Raw genomic sequence first — 17,021 nt, 5'->3', positions numbered from 1 at the left:
TAGTTGTAATATAGTCAAGATAAAACATGCTTATGACATGCTCAAAACTGATATTTCTTAAATCTGTATTCAAATGTAGTTCCCTCTGTCAGCAATGTATCAACAACTACACACACATTTCTATCAGTATTTCTCTGTGTTGTGGTTGACATGATGATGACTGTTAGCAGTTAAGGGGAGAGGCTGAGCATCACCATGAAATGTGCAAATTGACATAAAAATGTATAAAAGGGGGAAAAATGCTCCATGTTTTTTAAGCTGTAAACTTTAACTGTTATGTAAGGCAACTAGACAGACAGTGTATCACTCTTCCTCCTGTACATTAGCAGATCAAAGGCATCACATACTTGAATGAATGGTAAATAAAGAATGCTGGAAATAACTGCATCTCCATTAGCCTGTATGCTCTGCAGAGACTGCCTTCTTCATGTCCTGAATTGCAGCTGATGTTTTAATATGACAATTGGCAATTTGACTTATACAACATTCGCAAGTTGTACATTTGACTCATACAATAACCCACCTTCGAGTGATGCTCTAGTTTCTTCATGTTTTGTGCGCCGGACTGAAACTGTCTTTTCACCGACATCTCTTCACCTGCACTAGTGGCCGTATCAAAGCCGTGATTGGTCAGATGTGGATTCATTGCAACGGTGTCGGGTTACAGACGTGCTCCCCTTGTCACCTCTCACTCTCACTCTCGCGGGGGGTGCGCGGAGAACTGAGCGGAGAACTGCGCACAGCAGCTGAGGCCCTCTGGGCGGGGCCCCCTGCGCAAGGCGGGGACCCTGCTGGGGATGCAACATGGATGAAAGAGAAGGATGAAAGGAATATCAAAAGGTTAGGAAACTGTCAAAATAACTATCATTTCACGGGAAGACTAGGGGTCGAGGAATGTGAGAATCTGGTTCGGGATATTGTCAAATATCTGGAACAAACTCCCAGAAACCTGCAGGTCCGCTGCAACTCTGACTACTTTTAAATCCAGGCTGAAGACTTTCTTTCTGAAGCTGCTTTGAATTGAACTATTCACATCTCACTCTGCACTGTAACTTTTATTCATGAACCTGTGTTATTCATGTTTTATTATCTTTGCTTTTTAATGTTTCTAAAGTGTTTTATGCTCTTAATGTCTTTCATTTTTGTAAAGCACTTTGAATTGCCTTGTGTTGAAAAGTATAAATAAACTTGCCTTGCTGGATAAATAAATGTATGAATAAATACAGAAATACAGGACTAAAAACAGGAGTATATAAAAGATTAAATACATGTGGAAATAAATATAGGAACAAATAAATAGAAGAATATATAAATAAATGTATGAAATGTATTCATTTGTGTTTTATTTGTATTATAAACTTTTATTTATGCAGTTAACCAAAGCATAGTTGTATTGTTCTGTTTACTACTATGTTTATTAATATGTTTCAAGTTTTATTTATTTGTTTGTGTTTTCTTTCGAGCATTTATTTATTTACTATAAAGTGATCTGGAGGATGCGGTCATCGATCCCGCTACTTCTCGCATGCTAAGCGAGCGCTCTACCATTTGAGCTAATCCCCCAAGATGCCTTTAGAGCAGTGACGTAACATGAAAAACACACATATGGAGCATACTTCCAGTTCAATTTACAGGATAGACCTTATTATATATGGAAGAATGAACATGACATAAACTGGATAAATACATGTGGAAATAAATATAGGAATGATGATCGATCTTTGAGGGATTTATCTGCAGACCGTGAGTTACTAGTCCTTTTTCTAACAGTTTAGTGCTGGGGTCACAATGTGATACAGTTTAATAAACATACAAGCAATATACCATTTAACTTGTACTTTTTAGAGTACATGTGTTATATTATAAATCCAAGATCTCAATGTAAACTACAGTATGTTGGCTCCTTATGTGTGTTTTTGATGTTACGTCACTGCTCTAAAGGCATCTTGGGGGATTAGCTCAAATGGTAGAGCGCTCGCTTAGCATGCGAGAAGTAGCGGGATCGATGACCGCATCCTCCAGATCACTTTATGGTATAAATAAATAAATGCTCGAATCAAAACAGAAACAAATAAACAAAACTGGAAATATATTAATAAACATAGGAGTAAACAGAATAATACAAATATGCTTTGATGAACTTCATTTAAAATGGTTTTAAATAAATAAAAGTTATACGAACATATACATGCAATTATAATACAAATAAAACACACATGAATACATTTCATACATTCTTCTATATATTCCTGTATTTATTCATACATTTATTTATCCAGCTTATGTCTATTATGTCATGTTCCTTCTTCCATCCCTAATAAGGTCTATCCTGTAAATGAAAAGTGATCTGGAGGATGCGGGCATCATCCTGCTACTTCTCGCATGCTAAGCGAGCGCTCTACCATTTGAGCTAATCCCCCAAGATGCCTTGAAGTCAGTGACGTAACATCAAAAACACACATAAGGAGCCAACATACAGTAGTTTACATTGAGATCTTGGATTTATAATATATAACACATGTACTCTAAAAAGCACTCATTAAAAACACACATATTGAGCATACTTCCAGTTTAATTTACAGGATAGACCTCATATGGAAGAAGGAACATGACACAAGCTGGATAAATACAGGAATATAAAAAAGACTAAATACATGTGGAAATAAATATAGGAATGATGATCGATCTTTGAGGGATTTATCTGCAGACCGTGAGTTACTAGTCCTTTTTCTAACAGTTTAGTGCTGGGGTCACAATGTGATACAGTTTAATAAACATACAAGCAATATACCATTTAACTTGTACTTTTTAGAGTACATGTGTTATATTATAAATCCAAAATCTCAATGTAAACTGCTGTATGTTGGCTCCTTATGTGTGTTTTTGATGTTACGTCACTGACTTTCAAGACATCTTGGGGGATTAGCTCAAATGGTAGAGCGCTCGCTTAGCATGCGAGAAGTAGCGGGATCGATGCCCGCATCCTCCAGATCCCTTTTTCTTCAGTCAATAGTACAGACAGGATAGACCTTATGGAAGAAGGAACATGACATAAGCTGTTTCAATATTTTAATTCTGGGAATTTAAAAGAAAAGTGGTTTAAAGGTCAAAGATGGGTTCAGGTAACAGTAGAACAGGAAACTGTGTTGTCTGGGGATGCAACATGGATGAAAGAGAAGGATGAAAGGAATATCAAAAGGTTAGGAAACTGTCAAAATAACTCTCATTTCACGGGAAGACTAGGGGTCGAGGAATGTGAGAATCTGGTTTGGGATATTGTCAAATATCTGGAACAAACTCCCAGAAACCTGCAGGTCCGCTGCAACTCTGACTACTTTTAAATCCAGGCTGAAGACTTTCTTTCTGAAGCTGCTTTGAATTGAACTATTCACATCTCACTCTGCACTGTAACTTTTATTCATGAACCTGTGTTATTCATGTTTTATTATCTTTGCTTTTTAATGTTTCTAAAGTGTTTTATGCTCTTAATGTCTTTCATTTTTGTAAAGCACTTTGAATTGCCTTGTGTTGAAAAGTGCTGTATAAATAAACTTGTCTTGCCTAAACTGGATGAATAAATGTATGAATAAATACAGAAATACATGACTAAAAACAGGAGTATATAAAAGATTAAATACATGTGGAAATAAATATAGGAACAAATAAATAGAAGAATATATAAATAAATGTATGAAATGTATTCATTTGTGTTTTATTTGTATTATAAACTTTTATTTATGCAGTTAACCAAAGCATAGTTGTATTGTTCTGTTTACTACTATGTTTATTAATATGTTTCAAGTTTTATTTATTTGTTTGTGTTTTCTTTCGAGCATTTATTTATTTACTATAAAGTGATCTGGAGGATGCGGGCATCGATCCCGCTACTTCTCGCATGCTAAGCGAGCGCTCTACCATTTGAGCTAATCCCCCAAGATGCCTTTAGAGCAGTGACGTAACATGAAAAACACACATATTGATCATACTTCCAGTTTAATTGACAGGATAGACGTTACTAGATATGGAAGAAGGAACATGACATAAACTGGATAAATACATGTATGAATAAATACAGAAATATATAAAAGAAGAAATACATGTGGAAATAAATATAGGAATGATGATCGATCTTTGAGGGATTTATCTGCAGACCGTGAGTTACTAGTCCTTTTTCTAACAGTTTAGTGCTGGGGTCACAATGTGATACAGTTTAATAAACATACAAGCAATATACCATTTAACTTGTACTTGTTAGAGTACATGTGTTATATTATAAATCCAAAATCTCAATGTAAACTGCTGTATGTTGGCTCCTTATGTGTGTTTTTGATGTTACGTCACTGCTCTACAGACATCTTGGGGGATTAGCTCAAATGGTAGAGCGCTCGCTTAGCATGCGAGAAGTAGCGGGATCGATGCCCGCATCCTCCAGATCACTTTATAGTGTAAATAAATAAATGCTCGAACCAAAACAGAAACAAATAAACAAAACTGGAAATATATTAATAAACATAGGAGTAAACAGAATAATACAAATATGCCTTGATTAACTACATTTAAAATGGTTTTAAATAAATAAAAGTTATACAAACATATACATATATACAATTATAATACAAATAAAACACACATGAATACATTTCATACATTCTTCTATATATTCCTGTATTTATTTATAATTTATTTATCCAGTTTATGTCTATTATGTCATGTTCCTTCTTCCATCCCTAATAAGGTCTATCCTGTAAATGAAAAAGTGATCTGGAGGATGCGGGCATCGATCCCGCTACTTCTCGCATGCTAAGCGAGCGCTCTACCATTTGAGCTAATCCCCCGAGATGCCTTGAAATCAGTGACGTAACATCAAAAACACACATAAGGAGCCAACATACAGTAGTTTACATTGAGATCTTGGATTTATAATATAACACATGTACTCTAAAAAGCACTCATTAAAAACACACATATTGAGCATACTTCCAGTTTAATTTACAGGATAGACCTCATATGGAAGAATGAACATGACACAAGCTGGATAAATACAGGAATATAAAAAAGACTAAATACATGTGGAAATAAATATAGGAATTATGATCGATCTTTGAGGGATTTATCTGCAGACCGTGAGTTACTAGTCCTTTTTCTAACAGTTTAGTGCTGGGGTCACAATGTGATACAGTTTAAGAAACATACAAGCAATATACCATTTAACTTGTACTTTTTAGAGTACATGTGTTATATTATAAATCCAAAATCTCAATGTAAACTACAGTATGTTGGCTCCTTATGCATGTTTTTGATGTTACGTCACTGACTTCAAGGCATCTTGGGGGATTAGCTCAAATGGTAGAGCGCTCGCTTAGCATGCGAGAAGTAGCGGGATCGATGCCCGCATCCTCCAGATCACTTTTTGGTATAAATGAATAAATGCTCGAACCAAAACAGAAACAAATAAACAAAACCGGAAATATATTAATAAACATAGGAGTAAACAGAATAATACAAATATGCTTTGATGAACTTCATTTCAAATTGTTTTAAATAAATAAAAGTTATACAAACATATACATGCAATTATAATACAAATAAAACACACATGAATACATTTCATACATTCTTCTATATATTCCTGTATTTATTCATACATTTATTTATCCAGTTTATGTCTATTATGTCATGTTCCTTCTTCCATACCTAATAAGGTCTATCCTGTAAATGAAAAGTGATCTGGAGGATGCGGGCATCGATCCCGCTACTTCTCGCATGCTAAGCGAGCGCTCTACCATTTGAGCTAATCCCCCAAGATGCCTTGAAGTCAGTGACGTAACATCAAAAACACACATAAGGAGCCAACATACAGTAGTTTACATTGAGATCTTGGATTTATAATATAACACATGTACTCTAAAAAGTACAAGTTAAATGGTATATTGCTTGTATGTTTATTAAACTGTATCACATTGTGACCCCAGCACTAAACTGTTAGAAAAAGGACTAGTAACTCACGGTCTGCAGATAAATCCCTCAAAGATCGATCATCATTCCTATATTTATTTCCACATGTATTTCTTCTTTTATATATTTCTGTATTTATTCATACATGTATTTATCCAGCTTATGTCATGTTCCTTCTTCCATATCTAGTAACGTCTATCCTGTCAATTAAACCGGAAGTATGCACAATATGTGTGTTTTTCATGTTACGTCACTGCTCTAAAGGCATCTTGGGGGATTAGCTCAAATGGTAGAGCGCTCGCTTAGCATGCGAGAAGTAGCGGGATCGATGCCCGCATCCTCCAGATCACTTCATAGTATAAATATATAAATGCTCGAATCAAAACAGAAACAAATAAACAAAACCCGAAATATATTAATAAACATAGGAGGAAACAGAATAATACAAATATGCTTTGATTAACTGCATAAATAAAAGTTTATAAAACGAACATGTCAAATCAAGCAATCTGATTGGTTCTTAGCCGTGATATAATGAGCGGATATCACGGGTAGAATTGTAGTTATTTTCACAACAAGTCAGTAACCCTCCGCGTCTGACAAAAGCTACAACCGTTACAACTGTTACATTACGTCCATTACGAAGCTAACTAACTAACAAAGCTTTTTTTTGCTTTTCCACTCAGGGCTACTTTTCCAAAAAAATTCTGGCTCTCCAAAATCGAGGTTCTTACCGGGCCAACAACCGGGCTGAATATGCTAAACTAGTGACGCAAAAAACTCTCGACTGCTGATTGGTCAGAGAGAATCGCTGGCAAGGGGGCTACAAATACAACAAGATGAACATATTTGACCGTGATTTAATTGTAATACACGTTTCAAAAATGATACCGAAGCATGGGCGTCGCCTGGGGTAGGCATCCGGGGCTTTAGCCCCGGATGTTTTTTCTTTAGCCCCGGACAAATTCTCGCTCAATAATATAATACATTAACCTACTTTACCTATAGGACGGACGGCAGAACTGTAATTTCCCATGTTCAGTGAATGCAACACAGAGGCAAGACGACGCCACCAGACCAATCAGAGAGTTGCATGGAAATAAACGTGTTTTATTGGCTGACAGGTAAGTACCTCTCCTCTGTGACAATGTTTAAACTTTAAACTGTCAGCCCCGGACGCGGAGATTCTGAAGATGGACATTAGACATTTCTTTAATAAAAAAGACGGCCATTCTCAAGTGGTGGCTCACATAACAACCCCAGAGCCACCACCTGAGCCAGATGAACAAGGTATGTACCTGTCAGTAAACTTACAAGTTATGCGAACATGTAAGCAAAGCATACATTATAGCTACGTTGACGTTACTTTGAATCGCGCGGGTAAGCTAAACCGTTAGCAAGTAGCTATAGCTAGCCAGATATATTAAATAAACACTTTGTCATACAATCTAAATGTTGTGTTTTTTAGCGTTACTTGGTGATTTCAAAGAAAGCTCTCTGGAAAATGTTGACTTACTGTCAGTGTTCGACATGAAGCTAGAAGCTACCTTACCTCACAGTTGATCCGGAGTCCTGTCAGTTAAAGTGTTTCATAGTTAGCTTAGCTAAGCATCAACCTAGCACTGAAATATATGGATGTTATGTGACAGTATTTCTGAGGAACAGTCAGCTGAAATGGTGGCATAGTTGCCACTGCTTTAGGTGTCGACAGCATGTTTGAACGTATTTGCAGCAGTAAATGTGGCTGTCTGGCCACTGACGTTGCCATAACAACACCTGCATTTAAATGTGCAACCTCTTTTTGTGACAGATTTTGCATGAAAATATAATTCTTCTGATTGATATTTCCTATTGACAGCTAGTTTCTATGTGAACATTATGAGATGGACAGCCAGCTAACAAGCTTTTTATACAAATATTTCAGATCAAAGCCAATCCAGTGGGGCTCCTGAAAGGGAGCAAGGGACACTATGCTCCCAAATATTAAGCCTTGACCCGCATCTTAAAATTGATATGATCAAAAAATGATCTGCATTGTCGGAGGCCTTTTTTCCTCATTATCATGTCAAATTGTACAGCTTTCCTTAGTGTTGAATGCAGAAAGATGACTATATTAGAGTATTAAGTGAAAATGACTATATTAAAGTTTTAAGTAAATATATTAAGTGAATTACTCAAACTGCATTTGTATAGGAATGATTCTGTCCTATTGGCAGATAACTACTCTTAATAGTGATATCTACAAGAGGTTTCCAATGTAAATTTAACTATTTTCAATTGGTTAGTATTACATTTTGTGACAGTGTGGTGACACTCATTTTAATGAAGACACATTTGTGTATCTTGAAATTCATTTATTTGACAGAGCTGGAAACTGATTGACTTACATACTTGTTTGTGTTTACCTACACAGTCATCACAGATGAGCCAAACAGAGTAGAGGATGAAGAAAGGAGAACAGGAGAAAGGGACACACAAGAAGGAGAAACAACAGACAAGAACAACAATGGAGACAACAATGAACAGGAACACCAGAACAGACAAGAGTCAATGAGTAACATGACTGATTTAGGGACTGCAGATACAGGGCCAAGGCAAGTGAGACATCACTGCTTTCCATTTGGCCAGCAAAAGAGATCATTTCAACTGCAAACAGCAAGAGATGAGGGATTATTATTTCCTCCTTCCATCCCTTTTTTCTGTTTAATCTGATTACTAACAACTTCTAATCATTTGACATAGTTTATGATTTAATTGGAAAATGAAGTGTTTTTAAATAATAAACCCGTTTCTGATTCTGATTCTTTGATTTCTTTTTGACATATAGGTGTTGAGAGATGTATCCATTTCTCTTAATGTTGCTCTCAAAGTGTACAAGATTGATGCTTTTAACTTCAATATTTAAAAAAAATCTTCCTGGGGGACCCCAGAGGAGGTGAGTTCCCCCCAAAATAGCACTTTATCTCTGCTTATGTAACTCCGGTGTAGTGTCCCCTCGGCAACAGATCACTCAGAGCTGGTGATTATTTTCCTGCATTTCAATGGACAGCATATAAAAAGGACACGTGAGCTGCATTGCTTAAGAGATCCTCTAATGCTATCTCTTTTACAAAATAAGTGTCAAGTCAACAACAAAACATCAGTGATCGTATAGTGGTAGTATATCTTTCACAAGCAATGTGAAACATTAAACTTATACAAACTGGTGCACAAAACTCACATACCTGCGTTGATCTCCTGGAGTGTCTCTACTCTTTCTTCTCCACATCTCTTGTCCACCATCAGAGATTGCAAACATTTCAGAAACAGCTAGAGGTAGGGGACAAACAACTTGTTCGCTGGGCATGTCAAAAACCTCCCTGCTTTGATCAAGACTTTAGGGAGCCTTTCAGCCCCTCTAGAAAAGGGACTGGAAAGCAAGCTTTGAAAATTCAGTACCATCTGCATGCTGTCATGTTCCAGACACTGCTCTCAACCACTCAGGGCCTGCACACATACCTGCAGAAAGAAACAATTGACTTGGTGCAGGCAGTAGATTACAAAACAGCAGTTGAGAACACACTGAAAAGTTACCGAAGTAACGAGAAAGCACATGAGGTCTATGACAAGACCAAGGCCCTGTGCAATGATCTTGATATTCCCGAAACTGTGACACAGAGGAAGAAGCGTAGAAACATGGAATACTTTGTAGTCAAGGCATCATGTGGAGCAATGTGAAACATTAAACATAAATAAACTGGTGTACAAAACTCACATACCTGCATTTCAATGGACAGCATAAAAGGACACGTGAGCTGGGTTCTGGTGCTCAGATTAGATATTGATGATCACGTTGATAAATCATATAAAACAAATAGCCAATCACACAAAAAACATGTTGCTGTGACTGTGAGCATTAAACAATTAACATTAAACTAAACAAACACAACAGTACGTTATTGTCCTTATAAAATAAAAACATACATTATGTCCACCGAGATAATACAGGCACCTTACCCTCAAGAGATCCTCACGTGCTATGAGAATCTCCCACAATCCATTGCCGTAACAAAGCTAATGCAGGCGCACGTTTGTGACACCAGATGGCGCAATTGTGTATGTGCTGTGGGGAGTCTTGCAGTAGAACATTTGACTGTAGCGCCGCCCCTGGGGGCTAAGCCCCGAATGTTTCCAAGTCCAGGCGACGCCCCTGTACCGAAGTAACAACATACTGATACCGGTTAGTAAAAACCATGAATTAATGCTTTGACAAGTCTGCAGACAGACGGCAGGCGAAAAACCTTTTAAAATGCGTGTTTTCTAAATGGAGCTTGGCTAAGCTAACGTTGTATATGCTCCGACCGTCCACACTCACAACAACGGCCTACAGACATAAATAAAGCAGCGACTGTATTCGCCATGACACAGACAGTCTGTGGTTTGTAGTTGTTTAACTTTTGTCTAGTTTCTGAACAGATATGAGGAGCTGTGAGTAGGGCCGCCTTAATGCACGGGCTGACCTGGGCTGAAGCCCAGGGGCCTACGGAGATCAGGGGCCTATCCAACCCAGTCCCACAAAAAAACGTGTAATAACTACGTTGGTCCACAACGTAGGACGTAGTATATCTACAAAAACTATTTATGATCCATGTCACGTTTCCAGTTCATCATGTTTGTCTCATCAAGGCTCTATAAATAGAGAACTACAGCAGATATGTAACATTTAATGCAGCCCAACCGTGTATTACAATGCTGTTATGTGATGACTTTCAAAGAGAAAAGCAGTGGACCAACACTAATAACGGTGTTGGTAACGGAAAATAACGTATCTATTGTGGTGATTGACATTATTCACCCACGGATCTATGGGTTAAGCCAGGGTATTGTTCTGCACCGACATTTTAGTGAGCCGGACTTCCTGTCTCCGCCGGTCCGATGTGTTTTGAGATGCTAAATAAAAGTCTAGCTTGTACCTTTGATTTTGTTAAACTAATAGGCCTACGTTTGCACTGTGGACCAACACTATATATTGACGGGGAAGGGGGTAGCAATAAAGATAACACCATTTTACACAAGATAACAGAAATAATATCGATAGCAGCGTCCCTAGCAACCATCTTGGTAACAATGAAAACGTTGAATGGACACAATTTCCTGAAGTAATCTTCGTAATAACTAGCAAACTAAAGATCATGTACACCCACTGCACACATAATCTTAAATAACAACTCATATTTCTCGCATGAAATGACATCAAAACGCACCTTAAAATAGGCATTTTACACCCAGAATAAAACGAAGGTCGGCCATGTTTATTTTTCTGCAGGGAGAAATTTGAAGATCACGTGACATAGAAGCCAGCTATTGGAATGAATGGTGAAAAAAAACGTAGGCATCTTACAATTTCAGAGGCGTTTTTGTAGATATACTACGTCCTACGTTGTGGACCAACGTAGTTATTACACGTTTTTTTGTGAGACTGGGTTGGCCTATCATGAGCCAATAAAAAAGTTTTTCAAAAAAAAGTTTTTTATTTCGGATGTTTTTAAAAAACATTTAAATAAACAAAGTCTTGGCTTTCAGAATATTAAACTTGTTTCGGATTCAGATGATAAATACAACGTTGAAGCTTGTAACGGCATAATTACAAGCGGAGAACGGAGTAACTTGACGTCACAGCAGGCATAACAACAGCCGGTGTTTCTCGTGAGTGTTTTCCCCGGGAAACAAACAGAATACACACAAATGCAAAAATACACAAACACACACGTATACACACACACACACACACACACACACACACACACACACACACACACTCGCGAGCTTCCCCCAGACCAGTAATCCAAACGAAAATATCTTCCCTCCGTAGTATTTTGATCATTTGCTCCGCTAATCAATCAGATCGATGGATTCCAGAGATTTTTCTCAAAAATTACGACTCCGAAACAGTCAGTACCACTTAACAGCCAATCAGAATGAGAATATGTTTCACATGTGATTTATTCAAATTGCGAGTGATTGAGTGACAGATAAAGGTTGTTTAGGAGAAAAAGTTTGAGAAGAAAAAGTTTGAGAGTGGCGCTCGGGAAAGGAAATTGTTGAGGGAAAAGGAGTTTGGAGACAAGCAGCTATTACAAAAAATGCCGAAGTTTACAGGTTATTTTAAACCTGTAGGCCAGGATGAGGAGGAAGGACAGATGAGTTCTGTACCGAGCAGTAGCGGTGCCGGCCGCGGGGCCTCGGAGCCAAGTAGGCATACGTCTGGTTCTGATAGCGATGGAGTAGCGGGAGAGGAAAAACAGACAGGAGGGATGTTGGAGGAGATGGAGAGGACGACGAGGACTTGCTACGTGGAGGGGAGCCAACGGCAACCGGACAAATACACGAGGGAGGCCCGATACGTCACTCATCTGGAGGAGAGGACCAAGCGTGCGTAGAGCAGAGTGGAGAAGTGCGATCACAGAGCCTGCCGAGGCTATAAATGACTTTGATTTGTTGTTTAAATAGGGGGCCTACAAAACCTATCAGCCCCAGGGCCTGATGGCAGGTTACGGCGGGCCTGGCTGTGAGCTCTGAGGGCTAACAGCTAACGGCTGATGTTGGTTTTGTGTTTAGCATTGAAGATTCATAATTGTATTTATCCAGCTTATGTCATGTTCCTTCTTCCATATCTAGTAATGTCTATCCTGTAAATTAAACTGGAAGTATGCTCCATATGTGTGTTTTTAATCTTACGTCACTGACTTAAAGGCATCAGGGGGATTAGCTCAAATGGTAGAGCGCTCGCTTAGCATGCGAGAAGTAGCGGGATCGATGCCCGCATCCTCCAGATCACTTTATAGTGTAAATAAATAAATGCTCGAACAAAAACAGAAACACATTTTTAAAAAACGGTAATATATTAATAAATAAAGGAGGAAACTAAATAATACAAATATGCTTTGATTAACTGCATAAATAAATGTTTATAATACAAATAAAACACAGAGGACTACATTTCATGCATTTATTTATATATTCTTGTATTTATTTGCTCCTATATTTATTTCCACTTGTATTCTTTTATATACTCCTGTATTTAGTCATCCATTTCTGTATTTATTCATACATTTATTCATCCAGTTTAGGCAAGGCAAGTTTATTTATACTTTTCAACATAAGGCAATTCAAAGTGCTTTACAAAAATGAAAGACATTAAGAGCATAAAACACTTTAGAAACATTAAAAAGCAAAGATAATAAAACATGAATAACACAGGTTCATGAATAAAAGTTACAGTGCAGAGTGAGATGTGAATAGTTCAATTCAAAGCAGCTTCAGAAAGAAAGTCTTCAGCCTGGATTTAAAAGTAGTCAGAGTTGCAGCGGACCTGCAGGTTTCTGGGAGTTTGTTCCAGATATTTGACAATATCCCGAACCAGATTCTCACATTCCTCTACCCCTAGTCTTCCCGTGAAATGAGAGTTATTTTGACAGTTTCCTAACCTTTTGATATTCCTTTCATCCTTCTCTTTCATCCATGTTGCATCCCCAGACAACACAGTTTCCTGTTCTACTGTTACCTGAACCCATCTTTGACCTTTGAACCTCTTTTATTTTCAATTCCCAGAATTAGGATGTTCAAACAGCTTATGTCATGTTCCTTCTTCCATCCCTAATAAGGTCTATCCTGTAAATGAAAAGTGATCTGGAGGATGCGGGCATCGATCCCGCTACTTCTCGCATGCTAAGCGAGCGCTCTACCATTTGAGCTAATCCCCCAAGATGCCTTGAAGTCAGTGACGTAACATCAAAAACACACATAAGGAGCCAACATACAGTAGTTTACATTGAGATCTTGGATTTATAATATAACACATGTACTCTAAAAAGTACAAGTTAAATGGTATATTGCTTGTATGTTTATTAAACTGTATCACATTGTGACCCCAGCACTAAACTGTTAGAAAAAGGACTAGTAACTCACGGTCTGCAGATAAATCCCTCAAAGATCGATCATCATTCCTATATTTATTTCCACATGTATTTCTTCTTTTATATATTTCTGTATTTATTCATGCATGTATTTATCCAGCTTATGTCATGTTCCTTCTTCCATATCTAGTAACGTCTATCCTGTAAATTAAACTGGAAGTATGATCAATATGTGTGTTTTTCATGTTACGTCACTGGTCTAAAGGCATCTTGGGGGATTAGCTCAAATGGTAGAGCGCTCGCTTAGCATGCGAGAAGTAGCGGGATCGATGCCCGCATCCTCCAGATCACTTTATAGTATAAATATATAAATGCTCGAACCAAAACAGAAACAATGAACAAAACCCGAAATATATTAATAAACATAGGAGGAAACAGAATAATACAAATATGCCTTGATTAACTGCATAAATAAATGTTTATAAAATGAACAAGTCAAATCAAGCAATCTGATTGGTTCTTAGCCGTCATATAATGAGCGGATATCACGGGTAGAATTGTAGTTACTTTTCACAAGTCAGTATCCCTCCGCTTCTGACAAAAGCTACTACAGTTACAACTGTTACATTACGTCTGTTACGAAACTAACTAACTAACAAAGCTTTTTTTTGCTTTTCCACCAGGGGTAGTTCCGGCTCAGGGCTACTTTTCCACATTTTTTCTGGCTCTCCAAAATCGAGGTTCTTACCGGGCCAACAACCGGGCTGAATATGCTAAACTAGTGACGTAAACACTCTCAACTGCTGATTGGTCAGAGAGAATCGCTGGCAAGGGGGCTACAAATACAACAAGATGAACATATTTGACCGTGATTTAATTGTAATACACGTTTCAAAAATGATACCGAAGTAACAACATACTGATACCGGTTAGTAAAAACCATGAATTAATGCTTTGACAAGTCTGCAGACAGACGGCAGGCGAAAAACCTTTTAAAATGCGTGTTTTCTAAATGGAGCTTGGCTAAGCTAACGTTGTATATGCTCCGACCGTCCACACTCACAACAACGGCCTACAGACATAAATAAAGCAGCGACTGTATTCGCCATGACACAGGCAGTCTGTGGTTTGTACTTGTTTAACTTTTGTCTAGTTTCTGAACAGATATGAGGAGCTGTGAGCCTTAATGCACGGGCTGACCTGGGCTGAATCCCAGGGGCCTACGGAGATCAGGGGCCTATCATGAGCCAATAACAAAGTTTAAAACAATTTTTTATTTCGGATGTTTTTAAAAAACATTTAAATAAACAAAGAGTGCGCTTTCAGAATATGAAACTTTTATTTCCAAAATCACATGATAAATACATTTTTGAAGCTTGTAAAGGGAAGATGACAGCTCTCACTCGCCACTCACTCCCCCTCCCTCCGGCTGAAGTTATGAATGTAAGGCGTATAGTATTCATAGATAACACGGCAGGGTCCGTTACAGTTTGTTTTCATCTGGTTTCAAATAAACAAAGTCTTGGCTTTCAGAGTATTAAACTTGTTTCGGCAAATTCAGAAGATAAATACAACGTTGAAGCTTGTAACGGCATAATTACAAGCGGAGAACGGAGTAACTTGACGTCACAGCAGGCATAACAACAGCCGGTGTTTCTCGTGAGGGTTTTCCCCGGGAAACAAACAGAATACACACAAACGCAAAAATACACACACACACACACGTATACACACACACACTCGCGAGCTTCCCCCAGACTAGTAATCCAAACGAAAATATCTTCTCTCCGTAGTATTTTGATCATTTGCTACGCTAATCAATCAGATCGATGGATTCCAGAGATTTTTCTCAAAAATGATGACTCTGAAACAGTCAGTACCACTTAACAGCCAATCAGAATGAGAATATGTTTCACATGTGATTTATTCAAATTGCGAGTGATTGAGTGACAGATGAAGGTTGTTTAGGAGAAAAAGTTTGAGAAGAAAAAGTTTGAGAGTGGCGCTCGGGAAAGGAAATTGTTGAGGGAAAAGGAGTTTCGAGACAAGTAACTATTACAAAAAAAGCCCAAGTTTACAGGTTATTTTAAACCTGTAGGCCAGGATGAGGAGGAAGGACAGATGAGTTCTGTACCGAGCAGTAGCGGTGCCAGCCGCGGGACCTCGGAGCCAAGTAGGCATACGTCTGGTTCTGATAGCGATGGAGTAGCGGGAGAGGAAAAACAGACAGGAGGAATGTTGGAGGAGATGGAGAGGATGACGAGGACTTGCTACGTGGAGGGGAGCCAACGGCAACCGGACAAATACACGAGGGAGGCCCGATACGTCACTCATCTGGAGGAGAGGACCAGGCGCGCGTAGAGCAGAGTGGAGAAGTGCGATCACAGAGCCTGCCGAGGCAATAAATGACTTTGATTTGTTGTTTAAATAGGGGGCCTACAAAACCTATCAGCCCCAGGGCCTGATGGCAGGTTACGGCGGGCCTGGCTGTGAGCTCTGAGGGCTAACAGCTAACGGCTGATGTTGGTTTTGTGTTTAGCATTGAAGATTTATAATTGTATTTATCCAGCTTATGTCATGGTCCTTCTTCCATATATAATAAGGTCTATCCTGTAAATTAAACTGGAAGTATGCTCCATATGTGTGTTTTTAATGTTCCATTACTGGTCCAAAGGCATCCAGGGGGATTAGCTCAAATGGTAGAGCGCTCGCTTAGCATGCGAGAAGTAGCGGGATCGATGCCCGCATCCTCCAGATCACTTTATAGTGTAAATAAATAAATGCTCGAACAAAAACAGAAACACATTTTTAAAAAACGGTAATATATTAATAAATAAAGGAGGAAACTGAATAATACAAATATGCTTTGATTAACGGCATAAATAAATGTTTATAATACAAATAAAGCACAGAGGACTACATTTCATGCATTTATTTATATATTCTTGTATTTATTTGCTCCTAGAGCCAAGTCAGAACGTATAAAAGTTAGCGCTGAGCTACAGTGTGCAATGTTCAAAACAACAGATAAAGCCAGAAATCTAGGTGTAGTCATGGACTCTGACCTGAGTTTCAACAGTCACATTAAAACTGTTACTAAATCAGCCTACTATCACCTAAAGAATATATCTAGGATTAAAAGACTAATGTCACAGCAGGATTTGGAAAAAC

At 38.2% G+C, this 17,021-nt stretch overlaps 11 non-coding genes across 11 annotated transcripts; 7 read left to right on the top strand and 4 right to left on the bottom strand.

Annotated features, from left to right (window-relative positions):
* Positions 1-2,916: 2,916 nt before the first annotated feature.
* Positions 2,917-2,989, top strand: trnaa-agc. Its single transcript has one exon. It is a non-coding gene; the product is annotated as a tRNA-Ala (tRNA).
* An 871-nt stretch (positions 2,990-3,860) lies between these two features.
* trnaa-agc lies at positions 3,861-3,933 on the bottom strand. The gene has a single exon. It is a non-coding gene; the product is annotated as a tRNA-Ala (tRNA).
* A 425-nt stretch (positions 3,934-4,358) lies between these two features.
* On the top strand, positions 4,359-4,431 carry trnaa-agc. Its single transcript has one exon. It is a non-coding gene; the product is annotated as a tRNA-Ala (tRNA).
* Positions 4,432-4,762: 331 nt separating this feature from the next.
* On the bottom strand, positions 4,763-4,835 carry trnaa-agc. Its single transcript has one exon. It is a non-coding gene; the product is annotated as a tRNA-Ala (tRNA).
* Positions 4,836-5,328: 493 nt separating this feature from the next.
* trnaa-agc lies at positions 5,329-5,401 on the top strand. Its single transcript has one exon. It is a non-coding gene; the product is annotated as a tRNA-Ala (tRNA).
* Positions 5,402-5,728: 327 nt separating this feature from the next.
* Positions 5,729-5,801, bottom strand: trnaa-agc. Its single transcript has one exon. It is a non-coding gene; the product is annotated as a tRNA-Ala (tRNA).
* A 425-nt stretch (positions 5,802-6,226) lies between these two features.
* trnaa-agc lies at positions 6,227-6,299 on the top strand. The gene has a single exon. It is a non-coding gene; the product is annotated as a tRNA-Ala (tRNA).
* A 6,394-nt stretch (positions 6,300-12,693) lies between these two features.
* Positions 12,694-12,766, top strand: trnaa-agc. The gene has a single exon. It is a non-coding gene; the product is annotated as a tRNA-Ala (tRNA).
* An 858-nt stretch (positions 12,767-13,624) lies between these two features.
* trnaa-agc lies at positions 13,625-13,697 on the bottom strand. Its single transcript has one exon. It is a non-coding gene; the product is annotated as a tRNA-Ala (tRNA).
* A 425-nt stretch (positions 13,698-14,122) lies between these two features.
* trnaa-agc lies at positions 14,123-14,195 on the top strand. Its single transcript has one exon. It is a non-coding gene; the product is annotated as a tRNA-Ala (tRNA).
* A 2,336-nt stretch (positions 14,196-16,531) lies between these two features.
* Positions 16,532-16,604, top strand: trnaa-agc. Its single transcript has one exon. It is a non-coding gene; the product is annotated as a tRNA-Ala (tRNA).
* Positions 16,605-17,021: the final 417 nt, after the last annotated feature.

Source organism: Gymnodraco acuticeps, unplaced genomic scaffold (genome assembly GCF_902827175.1).
Source record: "Gymnodraco acuticeps unplaced genomic scaffold, fGymAcu1.1, whole genome shotgun sequence".
Lineage (NCBI taxonomy): Eukaryota > Metazoa > Chordata > Actinopteri > Perciformes > Bathydraconidae > Gymnodraco > Gymnodraco acuticeps.
The sequence above is the reverse complement of the archived record's forward strand: the minus strand, read 5'-3'. Positions and strand labels throughout refer to the sequence as shown.